Source organism: Opisthocomus hoazin, chromosome W (assembly GCF_030867145.1).
Source record: "Opisthocomus hoazin isolate bOpiHoa1 chromosome W, bOpiHoa1.hap1, whole genome shotgun sequence".
Classification (NCBI taxonomy): domain Eukaryota; kingdom Metazoa; phylum Chordata; class Aves; order Opisthocomiformes; family Opisthocomidae; genus Opisthocomus; species Opisthocomus hoazin.
This window is the reverse complement of record NC_134453.1, coordinates 23,031,570-23,046,563: the sequence shown is the minus strand read 5'-3', so window position 1 is coordinate 23,046,563 and position 14,994 is coordinate 23,031,570. Positions and strand designations below refer to the sequence as shown.

At 48.2% G+C, this 14,994-nt stretch overlaps 1 protein-coding gene across 1 annotated transcript in view; it reads right to left on the bottom strand.

Annotated features, from left to right (window-relative positions):
- LOC104337776 (protein mono-ADP-ribosyltransferase PARP8) overlaps positions 1–14,994 on the bottom strand; it is a 230,691-nt gene that overhangs the window by 202,302 nt on the left and 13,395 nt on the right. The window lies entirely within an intron of this gene.

The following is a 14,994-nucleotide window of genomic DNA, read 5'->3' as shown; positions in this document are numbered from 1 at the left end:
ATGTATGTTAACATAGTATAAATGCTTAATGGTTATGTCTTTTCAGCGCACATATTAGGAGGAATTATCTCCTGTGCATCCAGGCCTGTAATACAGAATACCTACTTTCTAAAACTCCAAACTTAAGTTTTAGAGAGTGAATTATTATGCTGCTTTCCAGTAACAGATTTTGGCGACCCAGATGTGACCCTGCTCTTGAACATCAATGGATCCGAGAGATCGCAGGACCCCCGGCCAGCACCAAGGGATTCTCAGGGAGAACCTCTGATCCCCGGACCGAAGAGGTCTGAGCAAGGACCATCAATAAGGTAAAGTCATTCTTTCAGTATTATTTTCTGTTGCCTGCCCGTCAGTCATAGTGAAAACTGCGCCATGATGGGCTATATCCCTGGGGAAAAGGGAAAGTACCCTTTGATCAAAACTGAAGTATAAGTCTCCTTCCTGAAACCAGAGCTTGAGAGTGTGTCTGTTAAATGTTGGATACGGTTGTGACTATAATTGTGTGGTTTTGTGTGTTTGTTGTCATAGTGTTTGTAATTGTGTACTGTTGTTGTAAAAAGCTTGGTTTTAATTGTTTTGTGCCTTGTTTTAAAATGGGAACTGGAACTTCTAAGGCGGAAATTATCTTAAAGAAATCTCCTCTCGGGTGCATTTTACAAAATTGGAAGCAAATAGAAGGGAAAGGCTTGAAAAGATGTTGCTCTGCTTGTAGTATTGGACAGAGGTGTTTAAAATTAGTTCAGGATGAGCCAGAGGATGACCTAGTGTTGCATCCCGCCTATGGGGGGGGAAAAGCAACTCAGGTTCTGTGAATCCACTCAGGCTAAATTAAGGTGAAACTACACCAAACGATCAATTTAAGCATTTTATTTATAACAGAGGTAACTTGGAAAACACGGAAAGCATTGTGCGTGGGTTCTTATCAAAAATGTCTATAAGAGGGATAGTAAAGAAAAGAGAAGAAAAGAAAGAGGGACAACAAAAAAGGTATATCACCACCCTAGGATCCTGCGATGACGACAGGCATGGTATCCTCTAGTGGTAGGCACGAACAAGGCTCTTTGCACATGTCTTATCATCTAGTCTCCGCCCTTAGTCACACCTCTTGGTGACTTATATGGAAATTTTTCCAGAAAGTTCATTATCTTCTGCGCAGGCGCCAGTGGGGGGAAGATGTCTCGATGGGTCTCTTGGGGGTCTCAAGCCCCTTCCTCAAATGAACTTTATATCACCTCTGCCCATATTTGGGTAAGGCACATCATAACACAGAACTGCGCATCCTCCTATCTGCCCTCCCCATCCTGTGTTACCTTGTTGCAGTCTACAGTTGCTGGGCAGACCCCCCATTGCAGGTGGGCACCATCTGGCCTGCTCAGGACAGCCCTTTGAAGGACTGCCCCAGGGCTGAGGCAGCTATTTTCAAACAATGTTTGAGGCACTAACACATATTAACTCTTTCAGTCTCTGACACCACCCCATGACTCAAACATTGTTTATGTATTCTTCGTCCTGGGTGGTGATTTTAACATAAGGAATAGAGGATGGAGAGAGGATAGAGCGTGAAATCATACATTTCACAATGGCAAAAATAAGAACCCACATCCTAATATTATAATAATATTCAAAAGCTATTTGCCCCAACCTGTAAGTCCCAGTGAGCTCAGGAGAGAGGCAAGCCAAGATTTAGGGTTCCAACCGTTAAACCAGTCCTTTGGCTGCATTGCTTGAAAAAGTTCTCCAGTCTGCTCCGATACAGAATCACAGAATCACAGAATCACAGAATCACAGAATCACAGAATAGTAGGGGTTGGAAGGGACCTCTGTGGGTCATCTAGTCCAACCCTCCTGCTGAAGCAGGGTCACCTACAGCAGGCTGCACAGGACCTTGTCCAGGCGGGTCTTGAATATCTCCAGAGAAGGAGACTCCACAACCTCCCTGGGCAGCCTGTTCCAGTGCTCCATCACCCTCAGAGGGAAGAAGTTCTTCCTCATGTTCAGACGGAACTTCCTGTGCCTCAGTTTGTGCCCCTTGCCCCTTGTCCTGTCACTGGGCACCACTGAAAAGAGCTTGGCCCCATCCTCCTGACACCCACTCTTCAGATATTTGTAGGCATTTATTAGGTCCCCTCGCAGTCTTCTCTTCCTCAGGCTGAACAAGCCCAGCGCCCTCAGCCTCTCCTCGTAGGGGAGATGTTCCAGTCCCCTCATCATCCTTGTAGCCCTCCGCTGGACTCTCTCCAGTAGCTCTTCATCTTTCTTGAACTGGGGAGCCCAGAAATGGACACAGTACTCCAGATGAGGCCTCACCAGGGCAGTGTAGAGGGGAAGGAGAACCTCCCTCGTCCTGCTGGCCACACTCTTCTTGATGCACCCCAGGATTCCATTGGCTTTCTTGGCAGCCAGGGCACACTGCTGGCTCATGGTTAACCTGTCATCCACCAGGACACCCAGGTCCCTCTCCACAGAGCTGCTCTCCAGCAGGTCCACCCCAAGCGTGTACTGGTGCATGGGGTTGTTCCTCCCCAGGTGCAGGACCCTGCATTTGCCTTCGTTGAACCTCATCAGGTTCCTCTCTGCCCAGCTTTCCAGCCTATCCAGGTCACGCTGAATGGCAGCACAGCCTGCTGGTGTGTCTACCACAGCTCCCAGTTTGGTGTCGTCAGCAAACTTGCTGAGGGTACATTCTAACTCTTCATCCAGGTCGTTGATGAAGAAGTTAAACAAGACTGGGCCCAGTACTGACCCCTGGGGGACACCACTTGTCACCAGCCTCCAACTAGACTCAGAGCCGCTGATGACAACCCTCTGAGTTCTGCCATTCAGCCAGTTCTCAATCCACCCCACCGACCACTCATCCAGCCCACACTTCCTCAGCTTCCCTAGAAGGATATCATGGGAGACTGTGTCGAAAGCCTTGCTGAAGTCGAGGTAGATAACATCCACGGCTCTCCCTTCGTCTACCCAGCCAGTCATGTCATCGTAGAAAGCTATCAGATTGGTCAGGCACGATTTCCCCTTGGTGAATCCATGCTGACTACTCCCGATAACCTTCTTTTCTTCCACTTGCTTGATGATGGCCTCCAGGATAAGCTGCTCCATCACCTTTCCCGGGATGGAGGTGAGGCTGACCGGCCTGTAGTTCCCTGGGTCCTCCTTCTTGCCCTTTTTGAAGATTGGAGTGACATTGGCCTTTCTCCAGTCCTCGGGCACCTCTCCTGTCCTCCAGGACCTCTCAAAGATGATGGAGAGTGGCTCAGCAATGGCATCTGCCAGCTCCCTCAGCACTCGTGGGTGCATTCCATCGGGGCCCATGGATTTGTGGACGTCCAGATCGCTTAAGCGATCCCTCACACAGTCCTCCTCGACCAAGGGAAAGTCGTCCTCTCTGTAGGCTTCTTCTCTTACCTCCAGGGCCTGGGATTCCTGAGGGCCAGTCTTAGCACTGAAGACTGAAGCAAAGAAGGCATTCAGTAGCTCTGCCTTCTCTGCATCCTCCGTCACCAGGACACCCGCCTCATTCAGCAGTGGCCCCACATTGTCCCTAGCCTTCCTTTTGCTGCTGATGTACTTGAAGAAGCCCTTCTTGTTGTTTCTGACATCCCTTGCCAGCTTCAATTCCAGTTGGGCCTTGGCCTTCCTCGTCGCATCCCTGCATGCTCTGACCACATTCCTGTACTCTTCCCAATTGGCCTGCCCCTCTTTCCACATTCCATGGACCTTTCTCTTCTGCCTGATTTTCGCTAGAAGCTCCTTGTTTAACCATGCAGGTCTCCTGCCTCCTTCTCTAGATTTCTTTCTCAGGGGGATGCATTGCTCCTGTGCATGGAAGAAGTGTTGTTTAAAGAGCGACCAGCACTCATGGACCCCCCTGCCTTCGAGAGCCCTGGCCCACGGGATTCCTCCCAGTAGCTCCTTGAAGAGGCCAAAGTCAGCCCTCCTGAGGTCCAAGGTTTTGATCCTGCTTATCGCCCTGCTTCCTCCACGCAGGATCCTGAACTCAACCATTTCATGGTCACTGCAGCCAAAGCTACCTCCAACCTTCACATCCTCTACCAGTCCCTCCTTGTTTGTTAACACGAGGTCCAGCAGCGCGCCTTTCCTTGTTGGTTCCTCCACCACTTGCATCAGAATGTTATCATTCATGCTCTGTAGGAACCTCCTGGATTGCGCCTGCCTAGCTGTATGGTCTTCCCAGCTGATGTCAGGGTGGTTGAAGTCCCCCATGAGAACCAGGGCCTGTGACTGTGAGGCTGCTTGCAGCTGCCTGTAGAAGGCCTCATCAACCTCCTCCTCCTGGTCAGGTGGCCTGTAGTACACACCCACCTTAATGTCACCTGTGTGAGCCTGTCCCTTAATTCTAACCCACAAGCTTTCAACTTGTTCCTCATTTGCCCCCAGGCCAAGCTCAATGCATTCTAGTTGCTCCCTCACATACAGAGCAACTCCCCCACCTCTCCTTGTTGGTCTGTCTTTCCTAAAGACTCTGTAGCCATCTATGACAGCATGCCAGTCATGCGAGTTGTCCCACCACATTTTTCTGATGGCGACCAAGTCGTAGCCGTCCTGCTGTATAATGGCTTCCAGCTCCTCCTGTTTATTGCCCATGCTACGTGCATTGGTGTAAACACACTTGAGCTGGGCTGTCAATCTCACCCCTGGCCTTGGCACGCCAAGCCTAGGCTCATCCCTAGTGAGCTGGGCAATATCCCCTTCCCCCTTCGAACCTAGTTTAAAGTCCTCTCAATGAGCCCTGCCAGCTCGTGGCCAAGAATTCTTTTTCCCCTTTGAGACAGCTGAGTTCCACCTGTCGCCAGCAGGCCCGGTGCTGTGTACACCTCCCCATGATCAAAGAAGCCAAAATTTGACCGATGGCACCAGTCCCTGAGCCACCTGTTAACCAGGTGAGTTTTCCTGCCCCTTTCAGTGCTGTCCCCTGCCACTGAAGGGATGGAGGAAAACACCACCTGCGCCCCTGATCCCTCAACCAGTCGCCCCAGTGCCCTGAAGTCCCTTTTGATGGCCTTGGGACTTCTTTCTGCGATCTCGTCCCTGCCAACCTGCATTACCAAGAGGGGGTAGTAATCAGAAGGCCGCACCAGACCAGGGAGTTTCTTAGCAACATCCCTAACCTGGGCCCCAGGGAGGCAGCAGACTTCCCTGTAGGATGGGTCTGGTCGGCAGATCGGGCCCTCTGTTCCCCTCAGAAGGGAATCACCTATGACAATGACCCTCCTTTTTTTCTTAGTTGAGGCAGTTGTAATACGTGGGGCTGTCTGACTCGTCCTAGGCAACCCCCTGGATGGAGCCTCACCTACACCCACTTCCTCTGTGGCCAGTCCCTCACATTCCAGAGCCCCATATGTGTTGCTTAAGGGCAACTAGGCAAGTGAGGGAGGCCGGGGGGAGATTTGCTTGCCACCCCGAGCAGGGACCCATTTCCATTCCCCCCTGTCTCTTAGGCCCCCTCTTTCTGCTCGGTGGCAAGAGGGTAGGGCTTTCTCTGCTTCTCGTGGAGCCGCCTCCTGCTGCCTCTGCCTCAGGGAGGGCAGGGTGCTGCCCCACCAGTCGATCTCCCTCTCACATTCCCGGATGCTCCTCAGCCTCTCCACTTCCTCCTTCAGCTCTGCCACCAGGCTGAGCAGGTCATTCACCTGCTAGCACCGAACACAGCCGTTGTCTCTGCTGTCCGCCGGTACGAGCGCCAGGCTCAGGCACTCCCTGCAGCCAGAGACCTGGACACCTGCGTTCTTGCGTGGGGCCTCTGTCTGGGTCCCCACACTCCTTCTAGCAAGATCTTTACCACGGGTGGTAACCATGGCTAGAATATCTCCTGGAAGAGCGATGCCCACTACTTGAGTTGCCAGAAGGGGCGGCTGTACCCTGCCAGTCGCCTTCCCCGCTCGCCCTGCCTGCGCCAACTGCCGCGCAAACTGCTGCGCCGCTCCCGGGCTGCTGTGCCGCCTCTGTTTGCCGGCTCTGTTCGCCCGCGCTCCTGGTCGCTCGAGCTCCCTGGGGGCTGCTCTTAATCCGTGAGGGTGTTTGGCCGCTGTCACACTCTGCCCCCGCTGAGTCAGAGCTGCCTCTCGTTGGCACCTCCCGCTTTCCCGCTGAGGGGGGGGGCTGGGGTCTCCTCTCTCTCTCTCTCGGCGCTTTTTGCCGCCTCGCCGCTGCGGTTTTGCCACCGGAGAAAGGGTCCCTCGGCGCGAGCCTCTGCTCCAGAACCCTTCACCTTCAGTAGCTTCGCCGAAATACTTCTTTCATCTTCTTCTATGCTTCTTCCAGACAGGTAGTTGCGTTGTGTACTGTGAGCAACATTCCATGTACACCCTGCTCTCTCAACAACATACATTCATTTTCCCCAAAAGCATCTAACATCAACATTTAACCATATAGGAGTTACAAATCTTCAGGAAAAGGGATACTGTTGATTTAAATGGAGTTTCCGGTATGGGAGTTACTGGGTCACTCACGCTCCCAAATCTTGGTCCAATCTCCCAGAGGAATTTGGGACTCTCAAATGGAGACCAATGGCAGTACAGTTTTTGTGATTGTAATGATAGAAAAACCAATAACTTCTCCTGAAGATTTGGGAGTTTGAACACACACTCCTTAGTTTCCAAGGCAAAGTTCGGGGATTTATTTCCTCCCCCCCAAGGAGAACAAAGGGTTTTCCAAAACATTGTGTTCTGTTGTAACATACAGAAACAATAAAGAAAACCGACACACAATGCAAATGATTACCAAGGATAGTAATACAAACATAGGGTTCACAAAGGTTTCTGCAAGGACCTGTAAATACACAGAGCAAGAAACAGAACAAGTTTAGAAGGCTGGTGCAACAAGTTTAGAAAGATGGCGCTTCCGTGAGCATCAGTGGCTATCCAGGCATATAGGTTAAGCAGGGTTCCCCCCCCCCTCTGCCTCTTTTATTTTTTTTTTCTTCTTAGCCTAGGACATCCATACCCCCCAGCGGCCGTTTACTTTCATTACAGCATCGGAGAGCCGCACAGACTTTTCGGTATTGTGGGGTTTGATAACACATTTCAGCAATCCTTTATTTCTTTCCACTATCCCATTAGCTTGAGGGTAGATTCCCTCCCTCTTTTTCCATTCTTGAACCACCCCGGCAGTGTAGTGTAGCGGCTACCATTATCTGATTGAATTACAGTGGTCGGTGAGTGGCAGTGTCCCCTGGGGAAGACCTGTAAAAATAAACTTCACGCCTTCCCAGGTAAAAGCAAAGCAGTCTCTCTCTGCTTCCTGCAAGGGAACCATAAACAACATATCTGTCACGTTAATAGTTGCGGCTATGTTAGGTACGGCAGCAGTTAAACAAGGGTAAGGTTTAACATTTACAATTTCTAAGGAGGGTAATTCCAGCGCAGGTTGGAGTAATCGCATTGAGGCAGCCGGGGGACTGAATACCCACTCTTTCCTCCCCGGGTCCACCCAGGCATGCCCTTTAAGCGAAACAAGCCCCAGCATATTCGTCAGCAAAGCACATAGGATCATTTCGTCCCCAGGCAGCCAGCACTTAAGTCGAGCTGTTTTTGGAGTGTTTCCAAAAACACCTGTAACCCAAACGTGTTTCGCATCGGCAACTATGCTGTTGCAGTTCTCCTGTGCCACCTCCCTGCACATCATCTCCGGAGGACCTCTCAGACCACCATCTACAGTCTCGGTCTTAATTAGAGGTTGCACGCTGGCTTCCTCCTTTCCAGGAGAATGCATTTCTTTTACATGTTCTACGTCTTTAAGAGGGTATAGCAGTTATGACTCCTTTTCTCCATCACAATTGACTTCTTTATTGTCTATACCGATTTGGGAACGGGTCTCGCCTAGTCGCTCCCTGAATATCTTTTCCTGCTCCAAAGACTCCATTAAGGTGGCATTTGGCCTTCAGTTAGTCGCCTGCTCAGCAGCAAGCTGATCAGAGAGGCTTTTTGTTCTATTCTCTAAGTACTTCTGCAAAGCCCCCACCCAATCCTGGAGGGACTTTATTGTTTCCCCTCCTATCTGTCGGGTCCCATCGTGCTGCCAACAAGGCAGCTCCCAAAACTGCACAAACCAACATTTTCCCTTTTCCAAGCTTCAACCTCTGTTCATTAGTTAAGGTGGAGATTCTGTCCGCTACAGTTTGCCGATTGTACCAATTAGTATGAGCCCAAGTCATAGAAGGATGGGCGTTATAGCTGCAAGGCACAGACATCAGGGACTAAGGGAAACTGTTGGAAGTTGCATGGATAGCTTTCAGAAACAGGGATCAGGTGAAAGAAAAACATGATGCTTGGTTGATAGCAGCTTTAGAAGGATTGCGAGTAAGTAGAGGAGGATTTTGAGGAGGTAGAAATGGATTCCGAGGAAGAGGATGAGGTAGAGGTCTTCCTGTTCTTACAGTGGGGAGAAATCAATGCACTTAATGTGAAAAGGAGGGACACTGGAAAGCAAACTGCCCTTCCCGACAGGGAATAGAAAGGGCTGACTTCACTTTGACCACAATAAATGCAGTTAACACTGAGGAATGAAGGGGACCGGAGGAATCTTGCCCAGCAGAATCTCTGGTTAAAATGCAGCTGGGGGAAGATCAAACTGAAATAGAATTCTTAGTAGACACTGGGGCTGCTTATTTGGTTTTGAATGAAAAAGATTTCGAACTTAGTAACAAAAGAATCCAAGTTGTTGGTGTGACTGGAAATGCTGAAACTAGGTCATTCTTCAAGCCTTTAACATTTAAAATTGGAAAATAACGGGGAACACATCAATTCTTGTATTTATCGGGAGCTCCGAAACCCTCGCTTGTTAGAAAAATTGGAGGTGGAAATGCGATTTAAAGATGGGGAGGTCGATGTGTTAACTCCTGAATCTAAAGTTGTACCAGCAACTGTGTTCCTTTTGCAGGAAGACAAAACTTTAGGAACCAGCATTCCAGCAGAAGTGGAAAATGCAGTAATACCCCTCGTATGGGCCAGAGAAATCCCTGGCAAAGCTAAGAACACTGAATCGGTAAAAACTGAACTCAAAGCAGGAGCAAAGCCAGTAAGGCAAAAAAAAAACTCCTTTGAAAATAGAAGCTAGAATTGGGTTAATGCCAATTATTGAAAAATTTGTTAAATATGGTTTGTTGAGAGAATGTGAATCAGAATACAATGCCCCCATCTTGCCAGGAAAAAAGGCAGATGGGAAAAGTTATCGACTGGTCCAAGATTTAAGAGCTATTAATCAAATTGTTCAGGATATTCATCCAGTAGTTGCAAACCCATACACTTTACTGACAACAATAAATGAAAGACAAGAATGGTTTACAGTTACAGATTTGAAAGATACCTTTTTCTGTGATACCTGTGAATGTAGTGAATGTAGCAGATGCAGATAAAAGTTATCACTTTAGGTCTCAGAATCATTGCATAACAGATTAATTAAAACCAAAGTAAGTCTTGGTTCTTGTTCAGCCTGGGTGTCAGGAGGATGGGGCCAAGCTCTTTTCAGTGGTGCCCAGCGACAGGACAAGGGGCAATGGGCACAAACTGAGGCACAGGAAGTTCCGTCTGAACATGAGGAAGAACTTCTTCCCTCTGAGGGTGACGGAGCACTGGCACAGGCTGCCCAGGGAGGTTGTGGAGTCTCCTTCTCTGGAGATATTCAAGACCCGCCTGGACAAGGTCCTGTGCAGCCTGCTGTAGGTGACCCTGCTTCAGCAGGAGGGTTGGACTAGATGACCCACAGAGGTCCCTTCCAACCCCTACTATTCTGTGATTCTGTGATTCTGTGATTCTGTGATTCTCCGTGAATAATTGGGAAGGTTGTAAGAAAAGAGACTCCTGAATAATCCCACTCAGACAGCTCGTGGTTTAAACGTGGGTTAAAGCCTGCTTCTAAGTCACGGTGAAAGCCACGCAGGGTTGGGCTGAAAGAGGTACCTCTGTTGGAAAGTCTCTGCTCAGTGAAAGCCGGTGGAGCGGGGCCCAAGGGGGAGGTCTTCAACAGGGGGTTGAAGTCTCCAAGATCTCAGCAGGGGGCTGGGATCTGAGAGGGAGATCTCACAGAGGGTGGGATCCCTCTGGCTAGTTTCTGTGATATAGTGCACAGTCACTACCACTGGTCGTTTGAAGGATGGGCACCTTTCCGAGTAAAAGACCCATCCCACGGGGCACACCTTTGGGATGTATTTTGAAACACTGGAAAGAGCTGGGGGAGGACCCTTTAACTCGGAAACGATTGAGTATTGTAATCATTGGTAGCCGTTGTATACTCTGGATGATGGGGAGAAGTGGCTGGAGAACGGGACACTGCGTTATAATACCATTTTGCAGTTGATGTTGTTCTGTAAAAAAGAAGGCAAATGAAAAGAGATGACATATGTGGATTTGTTCTTTACGCTGAGAAATCACCCGGAGTGGCAAAGGCAATGCGGGATACATGCGCACGGTCCTATGGTAATGGCTTTGAAAAAGGGAAAATGTGAAAAAGGTTCAAAGAAATGCTGCGCCACTTGTAGCATCGGGAAAAACTGTTTGAAATTTGAGTCTGAGGAGGATGATGTTGAGCTAATGGTGGCGCCGCGTCGGAGATGGGGGGAAAATCAGGAGGAACAGGAATCCAACATCGGTAGCCCTTCCGCTTCTCCTCTGGGGGAGGGGGCGGGAGGATTTAGCCCGGTTTCAGGAAGGACACGGGGAAGGATGGGGGGGTGGCTGAACCAGCTCCCCTCCAAGCCCCTCTCCAAGAACCTAAGGAATGAGGAAGGAGAATTTTTAATAAATATAGGGACCACTTATTCGGTATTGAACACATGTAAAGGGAAATTTAGTCATAAATCTGTAGATGTTGTTGGTGCAACAGGGCAAAAAGAAAATTAACCTTTCTTAAAGCTGTTGAAATTTAGATTGGGAAAACAGTGGGTAACTCACCAGTCTCTACATAAGCCTGAATGTCCATTGCCTTTATTAGGACGAGATTTATTAAACAAATTAGAGGCACAAATAACTTTTAAAAATGGGGAAATTGAAATATTGATACCAGAATCAAAAGCCGTAGAGGCGAGAGTGTTTATGTTACAGGATTCTTTTAAGGAGGAACAAATTCCAGAAGAGGTGGAAAACGCAATAATCCCCTTGGTTTGGGCAAATGAAGTTCCGGGACGGTCCAAATTGGCAGAACCGGTAAAAGTGACCTTAAAACCTGGATCCAAGCCAGTAAGACAAAAACAATATCCTATTAAGTGGGAGGCTCGAAAAGGATTGGAGGGGCTAATCACAAAATTTTTGGAATATGGACTTTTGGTAGAATGCGAGTCAGAATACAACACACCTATATTACCAGTAAGGAAATCTGGAGGAAAAGAATATCGGCTAGTCCAGGATTTAAGAGCTATAAACCAGATAGTTCAAGATATACACCCAGTAGTAGCCAATCCCTATACTTTACTGACATCTCTGGAAGAGGAACATAAATACTTTACTGTACTAGATTTAAAGGATGCCTTCTTTTGCATACCTCTGGATATACAAAGTCAAAGCATATTTGCTTTTGAATGGGAGAGCCCTACAACAGGACGAAGGATGCAATTGACATGGACTGTACTTCCACAAGGATTCAGAAATAGCCCCACAATATTTGGAAATCAATTGGCAAAAGAATTAGAAATATGGAAAGGACAGAACCAGGAAAAGGGAACATTGTTACAATATGTGGATGATATTCTGATAGCAGCAGAAAGCAAAGAAGAATGTTTTGAAATTACTATCAGTTTATTGAATTTTCTGGGCCAAGGAGGATATAGAGTCTCCAGAAATAAGGCCCAGATAGGAAGAGAAGCAGTGATTTATTTGGGATTTGAAATATCTCAAGGGCAAAGACAATTAGGCAATAAGAGAAAAGAAGCCATTTGCCAAATCCCAGAACCCAACAGTCCAAAGGAGCTGAGAACCTTTTTGGGAATGATTGGATGGTGTCAACTTTGGATTCCAAACTATGGACTATATGTAAAGCCACTCTACGAAGCTCTAGGAGAATCCAAAGACTTGTATCTGACATGGACACCTGAATGCCAAAAATCATTTAAGAAACTTAAAAAGGCATTGATGATGGCCCCTGCTTTGGGTTTACCTGATCTAACCAAACCTTTTGAGCTGTTTGTCCATGAGAGGCAACATCTGGCCCTTGGAGTGCTGGCACAACGTCTGGGATCCTGGAAGCGGCCAGTAAGGTACTTCTGTAGAAAGCATCTTGAGAGACAATGGTCATTCTGTCCTGCTTGAGGCCTGTATGCACAACCCTGCGTACGTGCCGAATGGCAAGGACAGAGTGTCCTTGAACGATTATGAGGAAGCCGTAAGATAAGTGGTAAACAACTTCTACGGATCTGGAGGAAGCTGAGCTAACCGCAAGGCAGTACGTGGACAGATAGTAGAGTCCAATCAGCTTTTGCTTAGTGGCGCGTGAACAGTAGGCTATAACCAATCATAAGTTGTATCTATGTGCATGAGCACTCTAGGCGTCGATATAATGTGTCGGGTTTTGGCAATAAACAGAGCTTTGATCATATCTCTATGAGAGTCTCGTCTTTGCTCCCGAAACTCCCCTCGACTTCTGGTGCCCGAAAAGGGACCCTCCGAACAGTGACCCTCCGATCGGGGACCCTTGGAACACGGATCCTCGGATTGACCCTCAGATCCAGAGATATTTTCTTCCTTTGGGAGAGCGTGTCGGAGACTCCAGGGCGGCACCTGTGTAGAACCAGTGACTCAACAGCCCGAGCTTCTGTGCGGAGCGGACGGCTTGAGAGGGGAGTGACAGAGTGTCCAGAACGACAGCTGACTGTCCGGAATGACGGCCAGGTAGGAAGACTTGATCACTCTTCCCTCTGTCTAAACTGCGTGCATAATGGATTCAGAATATGCCGCAGCGGTTAAGCTACTTCTCGGTATCCTCGCTAAGCGAGGGCAACCAGTAGCCGAAAAGACTGTATATAAGCTCATTAAGTGGGCCAGAGAGGATGGACTGCTAAAAAGCCCTTTTGTCATGTTCGACTGGGGGGAGTGGAAAAAGACAGGAAATTCGGTGTTTAACTCAATGATTAACGCCAGTGGAAAAGAACCGTTCACCGGTTGCGGAACTACGTGGTGTGCAATCTGTACAACGTTAAAAGAACTCAAAGCGGAGTCAAAAGTAGCCGCTGCAGCAGTACAAGCTATAACAACACCTGAAAGGCCAGCGGAGACTCCTTTAAAGGGGTGGAGGCACTTCTTTGGGATCCCACCCCAGGGGCAAATGACGACTGTGGGACTAACGGGGGAGGAAAAAGAAGAAAAGGAGATAAAGCCTGTCCGGGAGCTTTGGCGAACGGTGTTAGAGACTTTAAAAACCACTGCCAGTTCCCCGCAGCAAGCAGATGAGGCTCCCTTTCAAAAATGTTTAATCGGGTCTCCGGCTTCGGTCAGACCTGGCCGCTGGAGCGATATCATAAAGGAGGCTATCCTGGACAGGCAGTGGGGTGCTGCTGCCGACAAAAGAAGTACTCAGGAGTTAGCCTGTCCTGTGGTACAGGTTAATGGGCATGGCAAATAGGAACCACATGAGTGGAAGATTTTACAACAGGCCCGTAATACCATATCTCAACATGGGGTGAAAACTGAAGCCACTCGAGAAATTGTTACCTGGATTTATTCTGCTGACTTAATGTGCCCGTATAACTGTCAGAGTTTAATGAACTCCTACTCAGTTCTTGTTGTGGGGATCAGCGTGGATACAACGGGCGGTAGATGAGGCGAAGCGACATATGGACCCTTATTATGAAATAACAGCAGAGGAAAAGGTAGCCAGTGTCATTCAAAAAAAGTCCTTTTGTTACAAATGTACCACCTGAAGAAAGCCGTGAGCAGGGGCTGGGTCCAACAGACCCTGAAATGGAATCGGGTCTGTTCCCCCCCCTGTCTCGCTGGAGGATGAGACAGTCACCTAGAAAGGAGCGAAAGCTCCATCAAAAATTTTTTTTTTACAGTGAAGTTTGAAAGAACAAAGTCTTGCAGTTTAAAATCCCTGAGAAAATCATTACTTGGAAATCAGTGCATACAGCTTTAAATGCTCTAAAACTTACAGAGACTATCTTAGAAGCAGCTGCTACTCCTCCACTGTTATCTCAAAAGCAAGGACAGAGCAGCAGTCTGTTGAAATTTAACCCTACGTAAGACGAAATTCCTACCGAACATGAGAAATGCGGGAAGTAAATCTACCAAAACCTGACGATCCTTTGAATCCAGAAAAATGGGAAGTGGGGTGCAAAAAATCCAGCATCCCGAAAGTGTACAACAGGGTCTCTCTACAGCAATTGGCGTACCCGACCTGAGATCAAAACAAGGTGAATTCCAACATAAAACTGCACAGTCCCTCGGACGCTGTACAGCCACCGTGCCAGCAGCCACCGCATCGAACGGGTCAGCAAACCTTACACCTGGTGGGGCACATGGCCCCCCCCCCCCCCCCCGGGCAACCGGCGGCGCGGTTCCCCCCCCCCCCTCAATCCCAGTGCGCCGGCCCAGCCAGCTCAGAAGCGGCGCAGAGAAAACCATCTTTCTAACGTTCAAGGACTTGGTTAGAAAAAAATGTATACAATTCAATTACTGCAGTAGAATTCCTTGTGAACAAACAGCTGGACTTTATTATCTTTCCAGGGTTCAGATGGTCTATCTAGATGATGTTATTCACTCTGCTGAAAGGTGAAAATATTGACTTTACGGCTGAAGACTTGTCCCCTCTATTTACTCTGTTAAAAGGGACTCAGATTTATTACTTTCCTGAAGATCAATGACAAAAGCAAAAACTGTTTTACAAAAGGTTTCAGATAAAATTGCAATTGCCTTTACCTCCAGAATTAATGTCAATTTACCAACAAATTTGTATGTAATTTATAAAGTTTTTTGTTTTCCAGCCTTATCCTCTTTTAGGTCGGTAATGTGCTGATACGCAGGAGTTGAAGACTCTGGAATGGATCTTTTA